Source organism: Procambarus clarkii, chromosome 79 (genome assembly GCF_040958095.1).
Source record: "Procambarus clarkii isolate CNS0578487 chromosome 79, FALCON_Pclarkii_2.0, whole genome shotgun sequence".
NCBI lineage: Eukaryota > Metazoa > Arthropoda > Malacostraca > Decapoda > Cambaridae > Procambarus > Procambarus clarkii.
In genome coordinates, this window is record NC_091228.1 from 22769290 (window position 1) to 22784982 (window position 15693).

Consider the following 15693-nt stretch of genomic DNA (forward strand, 5'->3'; position numbering starts at 1 on the left):
TAACATATTCAAAGATTTGAGTAGGGGTACCGAGTGATGTCTGGGGCCAGAGTTGGATATTGTCCTAATAGCAGCTTTGTGTTGAGTAATTAGAGGACGTAAATGATTTTGGGTAGTAGAACCCCAAGCACAAATACCATAGTTGAGATAAGGATAGATGAGAGAGTAATAGAGCGTCACCAGGGCAGGGCGGGGTACATAATATCTGATCTTAGAATGAATGCCAACAGTTTTGGCATTTTGGCAAAATTATTAATGATGGTAACAGCGTCTGTTTCATGTGGTCTCCATCTCATGTTGGCCTCCGAATGCATGATAGAGCTGATAAGTTAGCCAAAGAATCTGCCTTTAAAGGAGCCGTTGAGTGTAACCTTAGATTGTCAATGAGCAATCTGAGAGCAGCAGTACACCGAGATCTTCAACAAGATCTTGTAGATCTGAGGCAAAGTGAAATTGACACCAGTAATTCCACCTATCATCATACTATCATGCAAGAGGAGTCACACATCTATCATCATTCTATCATGCAAGAGGAGTCACACATCTATGGATCATCCAATAAAATCAGCAGACTTCTAGATGTTACTACTGCTCGGCTTAGACTCGGTTACAAGTATCTCTGGGAATTCTCATTATCTGCTGATGTAGACCTGACCAAATGTAAACTGTGTCAACAAAATTATTCGCACACCCTCCGTCACTATGTGATGGAGTGCGAAAAGATACGTGAATTCAGAGACAATTCTATAACCAATGTTCCAGCGATGTGTCAATATTTCATTCAAAATTATCTGCTACCAGAAATTTTAGCCAAATATCCCCAGTTTGCTAACTGTAGGTAGTAACTAAGTGATTGTAACCTATCCACCGCTGCCCACTGGATGGGGGGCGGTGTGCAGGACAAACATATCAATTGTGACACTAGCTCTCCACATATGTCAGTTGCTTAATTTAGAACCTGTACTTGAGGTCGATCTCGAACCCATTTATGATGTGACGACTTATACTGAATTTTGTAACTAGCTCATCAAGATTGTAACTTGCTTAGCTAAATGAATTGTGGGGTTCAGTCCCTGAGCCCATTATGTGCCTCTGTAACCCTTTCCACTACCGCCCACAAGATGGGTATGGGGTGCATAATGAATGAACTAAACTAAACTGTCCAGGAAGAACATGGTTTGCACTTAAGAAAAGGGTTTTATAAATGTAATTGACACAAGAGAATGTATGGAGTGAATTTATGTTTATCATGTTTAGGGATTTAAACAAGGGAGCTGTGTGTTGTCTGGAAGCAGAGTTTGTTATTGTCCTGATAGCAGGTTCCTGCTGGGTGATGATTGGCTTGAGGTAGTTTGCAGAGGTTGAACCCCAAGCACAGATACCATAAGTAAGATAGGGATAGATAAGTACATAATATAGTGAGAGGAGAGCAGAGTAGGGTACATAATATGTGATCTTTGAGAGTATACCAACTGTTTTAGAAATGACCACTGCATTACACAGGAAAGCGGAGGATTTTCTGATGGAGGGGAGACATTTGCGCAGCGCGTTCCGTGGGCTCAGTGTACGCAGCACAACGGGGGCCTATATAGTGGGGAGGAGAGGTCATGTTCTCTCTCCTGCTCTCGACACGCACCGCTTCGGAAGTTAAAAAAGGAACTTTCCATCATTTTTACTGCTAATATTTACATTACAGTATCTATCTGAAGCTTTACCCGCTCCCTCTCCTTGTCCTTTTAATACCAAGTTAAGTACCATTGTTAATGGACCGTGTCACTTTGTGTTTCTTATGTATTTATTTATGTCGTCTAGGCCAGTGTTTTGAGCCCCAGGTGATACCTCTGGGGTGGCTTAGGGTGACCACGTGTTGTTGTTAGTGCAAGTTGGGGGTTGGCAGACTTTACATGTAAACTAGGCACTAGCATATCATTACCTCTGGAAATTCTTATCTATTCTTTTATATGCCCTCTGTGTATACAGAATATATTTTATACATACTTATATTTTTTATATACATAATATTTTTTATACATTTCAGCAGTCTCCGTGGTGTAGTGGTAAGACACTCGCCTGGCGTTCCGCGAGCGCTATGTCATGGGTTCGTATCCTGGCCGGGGAGGATTTACTGGGCGCAATTCCTTAACTGTAGCCTCTGTTTAACGCAACAGTAAAATGTATACTTGGATGAAAAAACGATTCTTCGCGGCAGGGGATCGTATTCCAGGGACCATAGGATTAAGGACTTGCCCGAAACGCTACGCGTACTAGTGGCTGTACAAGAATGTAACAACTCTTGTATATATCTCAAAAAAAAAAAAAAAAAAAAAAAAAAAAATACTGTACTGGCTGTGCCACTCATTTATCTCTGGCATTGTTTTAATTATAGTATTAAGCTGATTGCGAGTACTGCAACATTGCTTCGGCACGCCGGCACTAGGCACGGTTAATGTCCTACGACTCATTCCCTTAGTTGCATCTTGCAGTACTGGCACTCTACTCCGTCATGGTACACGATATCTTTCATTGTGGTACAGCAGTTGCTCTGTAAATATTACTTAATAAATTAAGGTCCCCCCACTCCTGTGTTGTTTTTTTCTCCCCGATCAGAATAGTATTTAATATTTGCTGGAAATTGTTTCCCCCTGGGGGTCCAGGCCTTACCTATCCCCACTGTTTAATAACTCCTGGACTTAAGATATTGACCACAGAGCAAACATTAGTTAAATATAACTAACATCGCCCTTGCCATGAGCCTGGGAAGTTATAAGAGGATCATTCAGCAGCACAGAAACGAATAGATAATAATTTCATTCACGAATAATTGTAACAGTCCAACTGTTAATATAAAAGACCACAGATCTAACATTAAAGTTGGCATTCACTAGAAGGGAGGATACAACCATGGTAACAATATGGAGTGACCCTGGAAACACAAACCGAAACTGTCTCTATTTTCCGCTTGTTACAACTTGTAATAAAGTTGTTACATCTTGGCTTAACGTGTTTATGACGTATTAGAACGTTGTTACAACTTGCTATATTGGTTGTTATAACTGGTTAGGAGGTGTTAAAACTTGTCCGAACGTTGTACCAACGTCGTAGTTTCGGTGTGTTTGGCGGGGAGTTGGTAATTGACCTGAAAGGGTCCCCCCCCCCCCCAAGGGATTAGAGCTCATGTGTGGGAATCAGTAGCACCACATGGACCCTGTGTCGAGTCATCAAACTAGAGTAAGTCAAGTATTATAGTAACTAGAGGGAGCCGGCGGCTGAGCGGACAGAATACTGGACGCGTGATCCTGTAGTCCAGGGTTCGATCCCGGGCGCCGGCGAGAAACAATGGGCAGAGTTTCTTTCACCCTGAGGCCCCTGTTACCTAGCAGTAAATACGTACCTGGGAGTTACTTAGCTGTCACGGGCTGCTTCCTGGGGGTGGAGGCCTGGTCGAGGACCGGGCCACGCAGACACTAAACCCCGAAATCATCTCAAGATAACTGTAATTAATAACCTCTTTTGTGAAGTATTTAGAATAAATTAACGTCAATCTATATAAATAAAAATGGATATGTTCATTTGTTCATAATCGCTAAACTCCGAAAGTTCTTCACCGATTGCTTGGAAATTTTCACACATCGTTGCATCCGCGCGGGTTTTTATATACATATTATATAGATTATATACATATTATATAGATTATATACATATTATATAGATTATATACATATTATATAAATGTCATGCTTGTGATGGGGGAAAAAACACGATTTAAAAAAAAAAAACGTATTTTTCATGTGAGAAATCTTCAAAACCTCTTTACAGATTGCTTTGAAATTTTGACACGTGGCATTCAAATGGCGCGTTTTTATATACCTACTATATGCATGCCTCGCCTGCGACAAGAAAAAACATGCCTTTTTTGAAAAACAGCGCCATCTGTTGGACGTAAGAGCAACTCACGCTAAAACCTCCGAAAGTTCTTTACCAATTGCTTTGAAATTTTGACACAACGTTCCATTCAAATTCGCGCATGTTTTTATATACCTACTACATAGATGCCACATCTGTGACTGGTAAAAACATGCTTTAAAAAAAAAAAAACACCATCTGTTGCATGTAATAACAACACACACACTATACTAAATATTACGATTCCATTTCAATGTTTCCGATTGCATTGATAAATTGAATTTTCATAGATTACTATTTATTTTAATTTTGATTTAATTATTTTGTGTGACATTGCGTTGCAATTGAGCTGCGTTGTTTACCGTTACGTTCATTTCATAAGTATAGATGCCACACCCGTGACAGGTAGAAATATTCTTTTTTTTTAAGAAACAGCGCCATCTGTTGCACATAAAAGCAATTCACGCTACCCTAAATGTTACGATTCCATTTCAATGTTTCCGATTGCAACGACAAATTTAATTTTCATAAATTTTATTTATTTTCATTTAATTATTTTATGTGACATTGCATTGGAATTGAGCTGTTTTTTTTACTGTATCGTTCATTTCGTGAGTACTGTATATTTTAATTTTTTATTTTTTTTACTTTTTATTTCATTTTTTTTTAACTTTTTCTTATATTTCAGTGATGGGAACATCAGATCATTTGGGAAGGCATCAGACGAGGGAGTGGGGAATGGTGGGGAGGACGAGGGGATGATCTGTATCATCCTTTGCAGATGACACTAGGATCTTCATGAGAGTAGGCAACATAGAGGACACGGCGAACCTCCAGTCAGATGTAGATCAGGTCTTTCTATGGGCTACAGAAAATAATATGGTGTTTAACGAAGATAAGTTCCAGCTCATGCGCTATGGAAAAAATGAAAATATAAAAACGGAAACCACGTACAAAACTCAGGCAAATCATAACATAGAACGAAAAGGCAATGTAAAGGATCTGGGTGTACTCATGTCGGAAGACCTTACCTCTAAAGAACACAATAAAGTAGCCGTCACAACTGCAAGGAAAATGACAGGTTGGATAACAAGAACTTTCACACTAGAGATGCTATACCGATGATGATACTTTTCAAAACGCTTGTGCTCACTAGAGTGGAGTACTGCTGCACAATGACAGCACCTTTCAAAGCTGGAGAAATTACTGACCTGGAGAGCGTGCAGAGATCCTTTACTGCTAGAATCCACTCAGTAAAACACCTAAACTATTGGGACCGACTAAAGAGCCTAAAACTGTACTCCCTTGAGCGCAGGCGGGAGAGGTACATAATAATTTACACGTGGAAAATATTAGAGGGGCTGGTCCCAAACCTGCACACAGAAATAACATCACATGAGACCAGAAGACATGGCAGGATGTGCAGAATACCCCCGTTGAAAAACAGAGGTGCAACTGGTACTCTGAGAGAGAACTCTATCAACATCAGAGGTCCGAGACTGTTCAACACGCTTCCACTACACATAAGGGGCATAACTGGCCGACCCCTCACAGTGTTCAAGAGAGAACTGGATAAGCACCTCCAAAGGATACCTGATCAACCAGGCTGTGACTCGTACGTCAGGCTGCGAGCAGCCGCGTCCAACAGCCTGGTTGATCAGTCCGGCAACCAGGAGGCCTGGTCGACGACCGGGCCGCGGGGACGCTAAGCCCCGGAAGCACCTCAAGGTAACCTCAAGGTATGAGAGTGGGGGATGGTTAGGACGAGGGGACGGGAGTGGGGGATGGTGGGGAGGACGAGACATGGGAGGGGGGTAATTGTGGGGAGGACTAGGGGAAAGGGGGGAATGGTAGGCAGGACGAGGGGACGGGGGAGTGGGAGATGGCGAGACGACGGTGTGGGGAATGGTTAGGACGACGAGGGGACGGAGGAGTGGGGGGATGGTGGAGAGGACAGAGGAACGGGGTTGGGGGGAATGATGGGGGAGGACGAGAGGATGGGGAAGGGAAGAATGGTGCAGAGGACTGGTAGACCGGGGAAGGTTGCTGTGGCCGGGTACAACTAGTTGAGAATAAAGAATAAGCCTCGCATGTTGTCAAAGAAGCATTTGACTTCAGTAACAATATGGTATCTCGTTACTTGGAAAATATGTACCTACCAGCTTGCTTGTTAATTCATGTAAATCAGTGAAATTCAAGGGCTATTGAATATTGTAATTAGCCTGGCTCAAGTAAGTAATTACAGTATCAAAAAGAAGGCACCAAACCGGGAAAGTTATGTAGCACCATCAAATGTGCGGGAAAAACAGAGGGCGCTAAATATCACCAAGGACGCCAATACGAAAACAGAAACGCATAAGGCGAACGATATCAAAAGTATCCGAGTCACCAAGAATACTATCAAGAGACAAGCGACCGCGGATGACGATCGGAAAACAAGACACACGCTCGTCCCGGAAGTCAGGACATTCAACAAGAATATGCACGACCGTAAGAGGGACAATGCAATTAGGACAATAAGGAGCAGGGCGGCTCTCCATCAAGTGACCATGACTTAAGCGAGTATGGCCAATACGCAACCTTGCCAGAGCCATTTCCCATCGCCGGTTATTGTGGTAGGAGGACGGCCACGAGGACACACAACCTTTAAGAGAACGTAGTTTGTTACCAGTAACAGACGACCAACAAGCCTGCCAACGGGTAAGGATGGAGGAATGGATAACCGGGTAAAAGTCAGAATAAGGAATACCTTTACGAGAGATGGGACAAGAGCGGACAGCTTCCCTGGCTGCAGCATCCGCACGCTCATTTAAAGAGACACCAATATGGCTGGGAACCCAACAAAACTCAACCGACTTAAATTTACTGTGAACAAGAAACAGCCAATGCTGGATCTCGACAACCACTGGATGAACCGGATTAAAGGACCCGAGAGCCATGAGGGCACTACGAGAGACAACAACAAATACAAACTAAGATTGACAACGAGAGAGCAGGAGACGAATAGCATAAAGCTCTGCTGTGAAGATGCTAGTCTCCGGAGGTAAGCGACACATATAAGTGTGATCAGGAAAAACAACAGAGAAGCCAACACCGTCCGCAGACTTAGACCCATCAGTGAAAACGGAAACGGAGTGCAAGGGAGAAGAAAAGTGCTCAAGGAAAAGGCATTTTAGAACCGTAGGAGGGGTAAAAGCTTTAATGATGCGGGTCAAGGAAGTACAAAACTGCGGAAGAGGGACTCTCCACGGGGGGCAAAGAAGGAACAACACGAGGAGAAATATTAGAAATACGAATGGAAAGAGAATCCTGTAAACGAGATAACCGGACAGAAAGAGGGAGGTGGGGAAGAGGAACAGGAACCGCAGGAGGGGTAAAAGTTAAAGCACGACAGAGGCGAGAGGAAGGATGTAGCAAGGATCGTACAAGATAGCGAAGACAGTAGTGATCACGGCGGTCCTAGAGAGACAGGAAGCCAGTGTCTACATACAAGCTGAGGATGGGAGTCGAATGAAAGGCACCAGTATGGTGCAAAGCATCAAGACGGCGAAGAGTAGGAGAAGCAGACGAGTAAGCAGGGCAACCATAATCGAGCTTAGACAGGACGAGAGAGGAATGTAAAGCAAGGAGTGCGCGCCTATCCACTCCCCAAGAAGTACAGTATGGGACAATACCCGAAGGAGGGCAAGGGCCTTAGAGCACTCAACACGGATAGCCTGGCTCAAGTATCTAGGTAATTTTCCAATTGTTTTGAAATAATAAGCCACCTTCAGTGACAAGTACAGGATTTTAGTTAGTAATCATCTTAGATTAATTTGGCAACTAAGTCTAGGTCAGTCTCTCAGCTTGAGAGAGCAGGTTAAGGTCAGTGGGTCGAGACATCCTGGGGGTTAATAATACATCTCCAGAGGCAAGGCTGAACAACTGGCCTGGCTGGGGTATTTAAGGTAAATGATCTGTGTTCTGATGTAAGGGCAGTTGTAGATTCCACATTATTTTTGTATTCATTGCTTCTATTTTAGGAAGAATTTCAGTTAAATTATATTCAGTTAGGAAGTGTTCAGATCGGGCGTGTCTATATTTTCTTTGATAATCTTTGTTTAATAAATCTTGTTAAGAATTTATGGTGTTTAGTGGAATTCCCCCCCCCCCCTCCCAATGGTTATTTTACATTCGGTTGTTGGTCTTAAGACCCCATGCTTCAGACTAGGCATCCTCTGCAAGCCAGCAAGCATTTATTTCATATCACATATAATCCCTTTGTACTTTGATTTAATCCACACAACGTAAATCTTATCCCTCCTTTTTGGATAACTGGGGATCCATTCTCGGGGATTATGCCTAATTGACGGTATCCTGCTTCACCATCAATTGGGGGGAATTACCCAGTGGGTGGAAGTAGCAGGTGGTGGCGGCAGCATCTCAGAGGTTAGCAGTGTAGCATAGAAGAGTACGGTGTCCTCGGGTCGTGATATCTAAACGATCAAACGTTTTAGATCTCGAGGAGTTGAACTGAAGGTTACACAGCAGAACTCTGGTCTGTAGGATTACTTAATAATGACCAGCATTACACACATAAATCACAATAATGTGATGCATTAAATGAACAAATCCACAAGGGCCATGACGAGGATTCAAACCTGCGTCTGAGAGCACATCACACCCCGGGGATTTGTTCAACGACCAGCATTTAACCAAGTCGATGAGGTTAAAGGCTGGGCCCCCCGTTACAATGGTGGCAGCAGTTAAAGCCCCATACCCATCATGGAGCCACAATTAGAGGATCGGACACCCAACAAGATGGGGCCCCCCCAGGGGCATCCACTCAAGTGCATCGTGAATATAAACCCCGCAGTCACCACCTTAACCCTTAAAGGCTACAAATCATACATGTTTGTATGGCTTAAGTTAGGTTTCTCAAACCTTCTCAAATGCTTTCAAAGTTTTTGTACATAATCTACTAGCAAATGCTCCAACTTTGTCTAAATGATCACCAACATAACTTGAAAAACAAGAAAATCAAAAAAATTATAAAAATGAATATTGAAAACTTGAGGTTTTTAAATCAGCAGCAAAAATATAAAATATCACCAATTGTTCATTTGGTGTTATTACGCTCTTAGAATAGCATATGATCTTCATTTTCATAGATTTAGAATATAGGTTTTCAGTATAGTTTACTGTAAAAAAAAGTCAATATGGCATTTGAAATATGCGCCAAATTTAGAAAAAAAAATCATAATTCCAAACTTTTAGGGTTTATGAAAAATCCATTCGAGAGGGATTGTAGGACGGCCAGCTGTGCACACTACATGTAAAAATGGTGAGAATCACATGTAAAAATGGTGAGAATCGGTCAAAAACTGGATTTGTTTATGCTGCTCAAAGTTGAAATTCTAGTTTTAAAAGATAAATGAAGTTGAAGTTATCAACAATGCATAAGGTAGTTCTAATTACAGTAATTAATTTCCTTGTATGTTTTAATAAACTTTGTTTGGCATTCATACTCGAATATGTGAAAGTATAGTGTTGAAATAAAGTCAAGAAAATATAACCCCCAAATAAACAAAATATAGGAATAATTATAATGATTTAGGGGATATATATGCATACTTCATATAAGTGATAAAGCCCTAATCTGGTCCCTAATCATCAAAATAACCTCAAGAGACAAAGAAAATAGTTTGAAATCTGTGAAAAAATCAACCAAAATTCAGTCCCAAGTTCTGGCAGTTGTGATGAGTTATTTGTTGACCAATTTCATTTTTTCTTCACAAAGTTAGGGACAGGTATGCACTCTCCAGGATGTAGACGTTACAACAAAATCAGATAAAGGAGAAAAAAAAGAACTAAAAAATAACAAAAACTTGCCTCCCCCCCAAAAAAAAAAAATTTGTTGGACATTTGTGAAAGTGACATATTAACATTGGGCACTGTATTTATGATATATAACAAAATAGAGCATAACAACATACTTACTCATTATTATTTGTGGTATTATGTATTACTCAGCAATGCTATAAAGGCACCAGCTGCATATCCACTTTGTGGACACTTCTTACTACTACTATTCTACTTTGTGCGTCGGACAGGTGCTTGCATCTCTCTATTGCTGCATTATCCCTTAGTTCCAGTTAATTGGCGCCGTTTTCCTTAACAAAACGTTCTTCTTTTTAAAAACTTTGTCTAAAATCCATTTCTGAAAATATTGGGATGAAACTTTCACGATGCTGAAACCAATAAGATGAGATTTGTTTAACTAAGTAATTTTCACATAATTCAAATATTTTTGGGGTTTTAACCCCTTATGCTTAGCATCTAAGGGTTAAGAACCATCAGTTCATCGAGATCGGGTTCAGCAGCGAAGGAGAGGATTGACAATAAAAGCGTTCCCCCTCGCTCGAAATGTCGGGTACCATAGTTCTACAGGTGAGAGTGCGCGCATTCCCAAACACCCAGGCGTCAAAACAGAAGATGTCTGAAAGAATAATCAAGAATGGCAAAAAGTTGGCGGGAAATGACAATTAAAAAGGAGAAGAGGGGGTGGAAAAATTAAATATAAGGAAGAGGAAATAGCTTCCAGCAAAATTAGTGAGGACAGTAGCAAGAGCATTAGGCTTAAAAAATATAGAAGACTGACCCATGGAGCATCACACCCCGGCAGCCGTCCACCAAGCCCCCTCACGATGACAACGGGCTGAAAAGGGAGGGGGCGAGGACAGAGATGCCTTAGTAGGTGGAGCCAATCTTGACCTGTAGGTTGCGGAACACACACTGAATTTGGGTAGTGCTGAGAGCAAGGTGGATCACACCAAGAAGGCCACAATATCTTGGCTGGACATTGCAGGAAGAATGGTAAAGTGCTCTGTGAGTTATGTATGGTTGGTGTGTCTATTCCCATTGCCTCAAAAGATAGGAATTATTTAATTAGGATGTACTCAAGGGGCATTTTTGATTAATAAAATTCATATAAGTGTTCTGTTTATTTCATATTTTCCCTTAATAGAATGACTAACTGAATCATAGATTCCCGAACTGACGTAGTACATACCCTGTAATTTTCCAGGCCTTTTCTTTAAAAATTCCCCTTGACATGAGTAAGCAGTTTAAAGGAATTCCATCCACCCTTCCCAGTAATTAAATTCCAATTTCCTGGTAGTATATGTTAATTGATTCTGCTTCTCCTGAGTCAATTGGTTCATTCCCCATATTAGGAGAAGAGGTGGCAGTCTTAATAATTAAGTTGGGTAACCTACAACTTAATGTTTGTCGGGTTATGGGTGTTAGCCATAGTGCTCATTGTACATGTGGCCCTCGGTGGTCGAACACCCGGGAGTACAAGGGTAGCTGGGGCTACCCTTTCATGATATCAGTGGTATTCCATTAGTAGTGCCATGGTAGCAACGGTTTCCCTTACTAACATTACAGTAGCGGCAGCGAGGTCGGTTACCAAACGTTTCATAATTACCAGTTGATTGACAGTCGAGAGGCAGGACCAAAGAACCAAAGCTCAACCCCCTGCAAGCACAACTAGCCGAGGTACACACACATACAAACACAAAGAAGAAGAGTTTACTAAACACAGATTATTAAACACACAGTTTACTAAAGAAACTGTTCATGACATCAGACCAAAATTGGTCTGATGTTGTTTGATGCCCATATCTCAAGAAGCACATCAATAAACTGGGAAAGGTGCAAGGGCATGCTACAAAATGGCTTTAGGAACTGAAAAACAAGAGTTACGAGTCAGAGGCTAGAGGTGTTATATATACAAAAGCTAGAAAGTAAAAGGAAAGGTGATATTATCACCACTTACAAAATAATAACAGGAATCGCCCAAATTAACAAAGAGGAATTCCTGAAACTAGCAACTTCAAGAACAAGAGGACAGATTCAAGCTAAGGAAACAAAGGTGCCAAAAAAATATCAAAGTTTTCTTTTGCTGAGTGATAGACAGAACAAATTAAGTGAAAAGGTGATGGAGGCCAAAACCATCAGTAGTTTCAAAGCATTATTTAACAAAGAGTATGGGGAAGACGATCACCACGAGCATAGCTCTCATCCTGCACTTAGGTAATTACACACTACACTTAATTTATACACTTAATATAATTACACACATAAAAACTGTCTTTAGAAACCCTGTGTAAGGAATAATTCAGAACCTTGTATACCACTTATGTCTGACAAATCCTGGAGTATGCAGCTCCAGCTTGGAGTCCATACATAGTTAAACACAAGACAGAGTTAAAGAAGATTCAGAGGTATATCACCAGACTAGTCCCGAGAACTGAGAGGTATGAGCTACGAGGAAAGACTATGGAAGCTAAACCTCACGTCCCTAGAAGACAGAAGAGTAAGGGGAGATATGATCACCACCTACAAAATTCTCAGAGGAATTCAGAGGATGGACAAAGACAAATTATTTAGCATTGATGGAACATAAACAAGGGGACACAGGTGGAAACTTAGTACCCAAATGAGCCACAGAAACATTAGAAAGAATATTGTCAGTGTCAGAGTAGTTAACAAATGGAATGCATAAGGCAGTAATATGGTGGACGAAGACTCCATACACAGCTTCAAGTGTAGATTTGATAAGAGCCCAGTAGGCTCTAGAATCTGTATACCAGATGATTGATAGTTGAAATGCAGGACCAAAGAGCCACAGCTCAACCCCCGCAAGCACAACTACGTGAGAACACATACATTGCTGGTCCAAGTGTTGAGTGTGAAGGCAAGGTCCACACAGGTGCTGCTGGTCCAAGTGTTGAGTGTGAGGGCAAGGTCCACACACAAGTGCTGCTGGTCCAAGTGTCTAGTGTGAAGACAAGGTCCACACACAGGTGCTGCTGGTCCAAGTGTTGAGTGTGAAGACAAGGTCCACACACAGGTGCTGCTGGTCCAAGTGTAGAGTGTGAGGGCAAGGTCCACACACAGGTGCTGCTGGTCCAAGTGTTGAGTGTGAGGGCAAGGTCCACACACAGGTGCTGCTGGTTCAAGTGTTGAGTGTGAGGGCAAGGTCCACACACAGGTGCTGCTGGTCCAAGTGTCGAGTGTGAAGGCAAGGTCCACACAGGTGCTGCTGGTCCAAGTGTTGAGTGTGAAGACAAGGTCCACACACAGGTGCTGCTGGTCCAAGTGTTGAGTGTGAAGACAAGGTCCACACAGGTGCTGCTGGTCCATGTGTTGAGTGTGAAGACAAGGTCCACACAGGTGCTGCTGGTCCAAGTGTTGAGTGTGAGGGCAAGGTCCACACAGGTGCTGCTGGTCCATGTGTTGAGTGTGAAGACAAGGTCCACACAGGTGCTGCTGGTCCATGTGTTGAGTGTGAAGACAAGGTCCACACAGGTGCTGCTGGTCCATGTGTTGAGTGTGAAGACAAGGTCCACACACAAGTGCTGCTGGTCCAAGTGTCGAGTGTGAAGGCAAGGTCCACACACAAGTGCTGCTGGTCCAAGTGTAGAGTGTGAAGGCAAGGTCCACACAGGTGCTGCTGGTCCAAGTGTTGAGTGTGAAGGCAAGGTCCACACACAAGTGCTGCTGGTCCAAGTGTAGAGTGTGAAGGCAAGGTCCACACAGGTGCTGCTGGTCCAAGTGTAGAGTGTGAAGGCAAGGTCCACACACAAGTGCTGCTGGTCCAAGTGTAGAGTGTGAAGGCAAGGTCCACACACAAGTGCTGCTGGTCCAAGTGTAGAGTGTGAAGACAAGGTCCACACACAAGTGCTGCTGGTCCAAGTGTAGAGTGTGAAGGCAAGGTCCACACAGGTGCTGCTGGTCCATGTGTAGAGTGTGAAGGCAAGGTCCACACACAGGTGCTGCTGGTCCAAGTGTCGAGTGTGAAGGCAAGGTCCACACAGGTGCTGCTGGTCCAAGTGTAGAGTGTGAAGGCAAGGTCCACACAGGTGCTGCTGGTCCATGTGTAGAGTGTGAAGGCAAGGTCCACACAGGTGCTGCTGGTCCAAGTGTTGAGTGTGAAGACAAGGTCCACACACAGGTGCTGCTGGTCCAAGTGTCGAGTGTGAAGGCAAGGTCCACACAGGTGCTGCTGGTCCAAGTGTAGAGTGTGAAGGCAAGGTCCACACAGGTGCTGCTGGTCCATGTGTTGAGTGTGAAGGCAAGGGCCACACAGGTGCTGCTGGTCCAAGTGTTGAGTGTGAAGACAAGGTCCACACACAGGTGCTGCTGGTCCAAGTGTTGAGTGTGAAGACAAGGTCCACACACAGGTGCTGCTGGTCCAAGTGTTGAGTGTGAAGACAAGGTCCACACACAGGTGCTGCTGGTCCAAGTGTAGAGTGTGAGGGCAAGGTCCACACACAGGTGCTGCTGGTCCAAGTGTTGAGTGTGAGGGCAAGGTCCACACACAGGTGCTGCTGGTTCAAGTGTTGAGTGTGAGGGCAAGGTCCACACACAGGTGCTGCTGGTCCAAGTGTCGAGTGTGAAGGCAAGGTCCACACAGGTGCTGCTGGTCCAAGTGTTGAGTGTGAAGACAAGGTCCACACACAGGTGCTGCTGGTCCAAGTGTTGAGTGTGAAGACAAGGTCCACACAGGTGCTGCTGGTCCAAGTGTTGAGTGTGAAGGCAAGGTCCACACAGGTGCTGCTGGTCCATGTGTTGAGTGTGAAGGCAAGGGCCACACAGGTGCTGCTGGTCCATGTGTAGAGTGTGAAGGCAAGGTCCACACAGGTGCTGCTGGTCCAAGTGTTGAGTGTGAAGGCAAGGTCCACACAGGTGCTGCTGGTCCATGTGTAGAGTGTGAAGGCAAGGTCCACACACAGGTGCTGCTGGTCCAAGTGTAGAGTGTGAAGGCAAGGTCCACACACAGGTGCTGCTGGTCCATGTGTAGAGTGTGAAGGCAAGGTCCACACACAGGTGCTGCTGGTCCAAGTGTAGAGTGTGAAGGCAAGGTCCACACACAGGTGCTGCTGGTCCAAGTGTAGAGTGTGAAGGCAAGGTCCACACAGGTGCTGCTGGTCCAAGTGTTGAGTGTGAAGACAAGGTCCACACACAGGTGCTGCTGGTCCAAGTGTTGAGTGTGAAGACAAGGTCCACACACAGGTGCTGCTGGTCCAAGTGTAGAGTGTGAAGGCAAGGTCCACACAGGTGCTGCTGGTCCAAGTGTTGAGTGTGAAGACAAGGTCCACACACAACTGTTATAATCATGCATGAAGGTAATGTCTGCTCACAATTCTCGTAATATACACTAATGACACACTGCTATGTCTCACACTCCTGCCGCACAACAGTCACACGCTACCTGCGGGAATATGCACAAAATTTATTTATTCAACTTATGGATTCATGCCAACAATAAATCAGATATACTACTATGCATATTAAGAGCCTAAGTTTTTAATGAACGTATTACAGTATCGTATAAAAACAGGTTTACACAATTTTTTCATACTTTACTGTATATAACTATTACAGATATGCATATTATGTCCTACCTAAGAGACAGAACTGTATTATGGTACTAAACTTAGACAAAGTGCACTTTACCTAATAGCCAGTGCATTTATTTTCTTATATCTCGGTAAAAAAACCAGCGTTGTATGTAACGAAATGCCATTTTTTGGGCGAGACTTTGAGGCTCCCCAAAGCTAATCCAGATTGATATGGATATGTTAGACTTTGACATCAGTCAGTGTGAATAGAGTTCTTAGGCCTACCGAGGACCACGAGCCAGAACCTGGCCCCCTCAGAGGCACGAGGAGCAATGAATGGCCTATAGAAACCTCCATATGGATGGAAGCATTCTATGTCTGCCATGGGTATATAGCATAC

General features: G+C 43.4%; 2 protein-coding genes across 5 annotated transcripts in view; both read right to left on the reverse strand.

Moving 5' to 3' along the window:
- The window catches only part of LOC138357609 (small ribosomal subunit protein uS12), a 428441-nt gene that overhangs the window by 238137 nt on the left and 174611 nt on the right, over positions 1–15693 (reverse strand). The gene's annotated exons all lie outside the window — the stretch shown is intronic.
- LOC138357606 (thymidylate synthase-like) overlaps positions 10874–15693 on the reverse strand; it is a 79090-nt gene continuing 74270 nt past the window's right edge. For all 4 annotated transcript variants that reach the window (XM_069314590.1, XM_069314589.1, XM_069314591.1 and 1 more), the window contains exon 8: positions 10874–15163. The gene's annotated coding sequence lies outside the window, so the exon portion shown is untranslated. The remainder of the gene's footprint in view (positions 15164–15693) is intronic.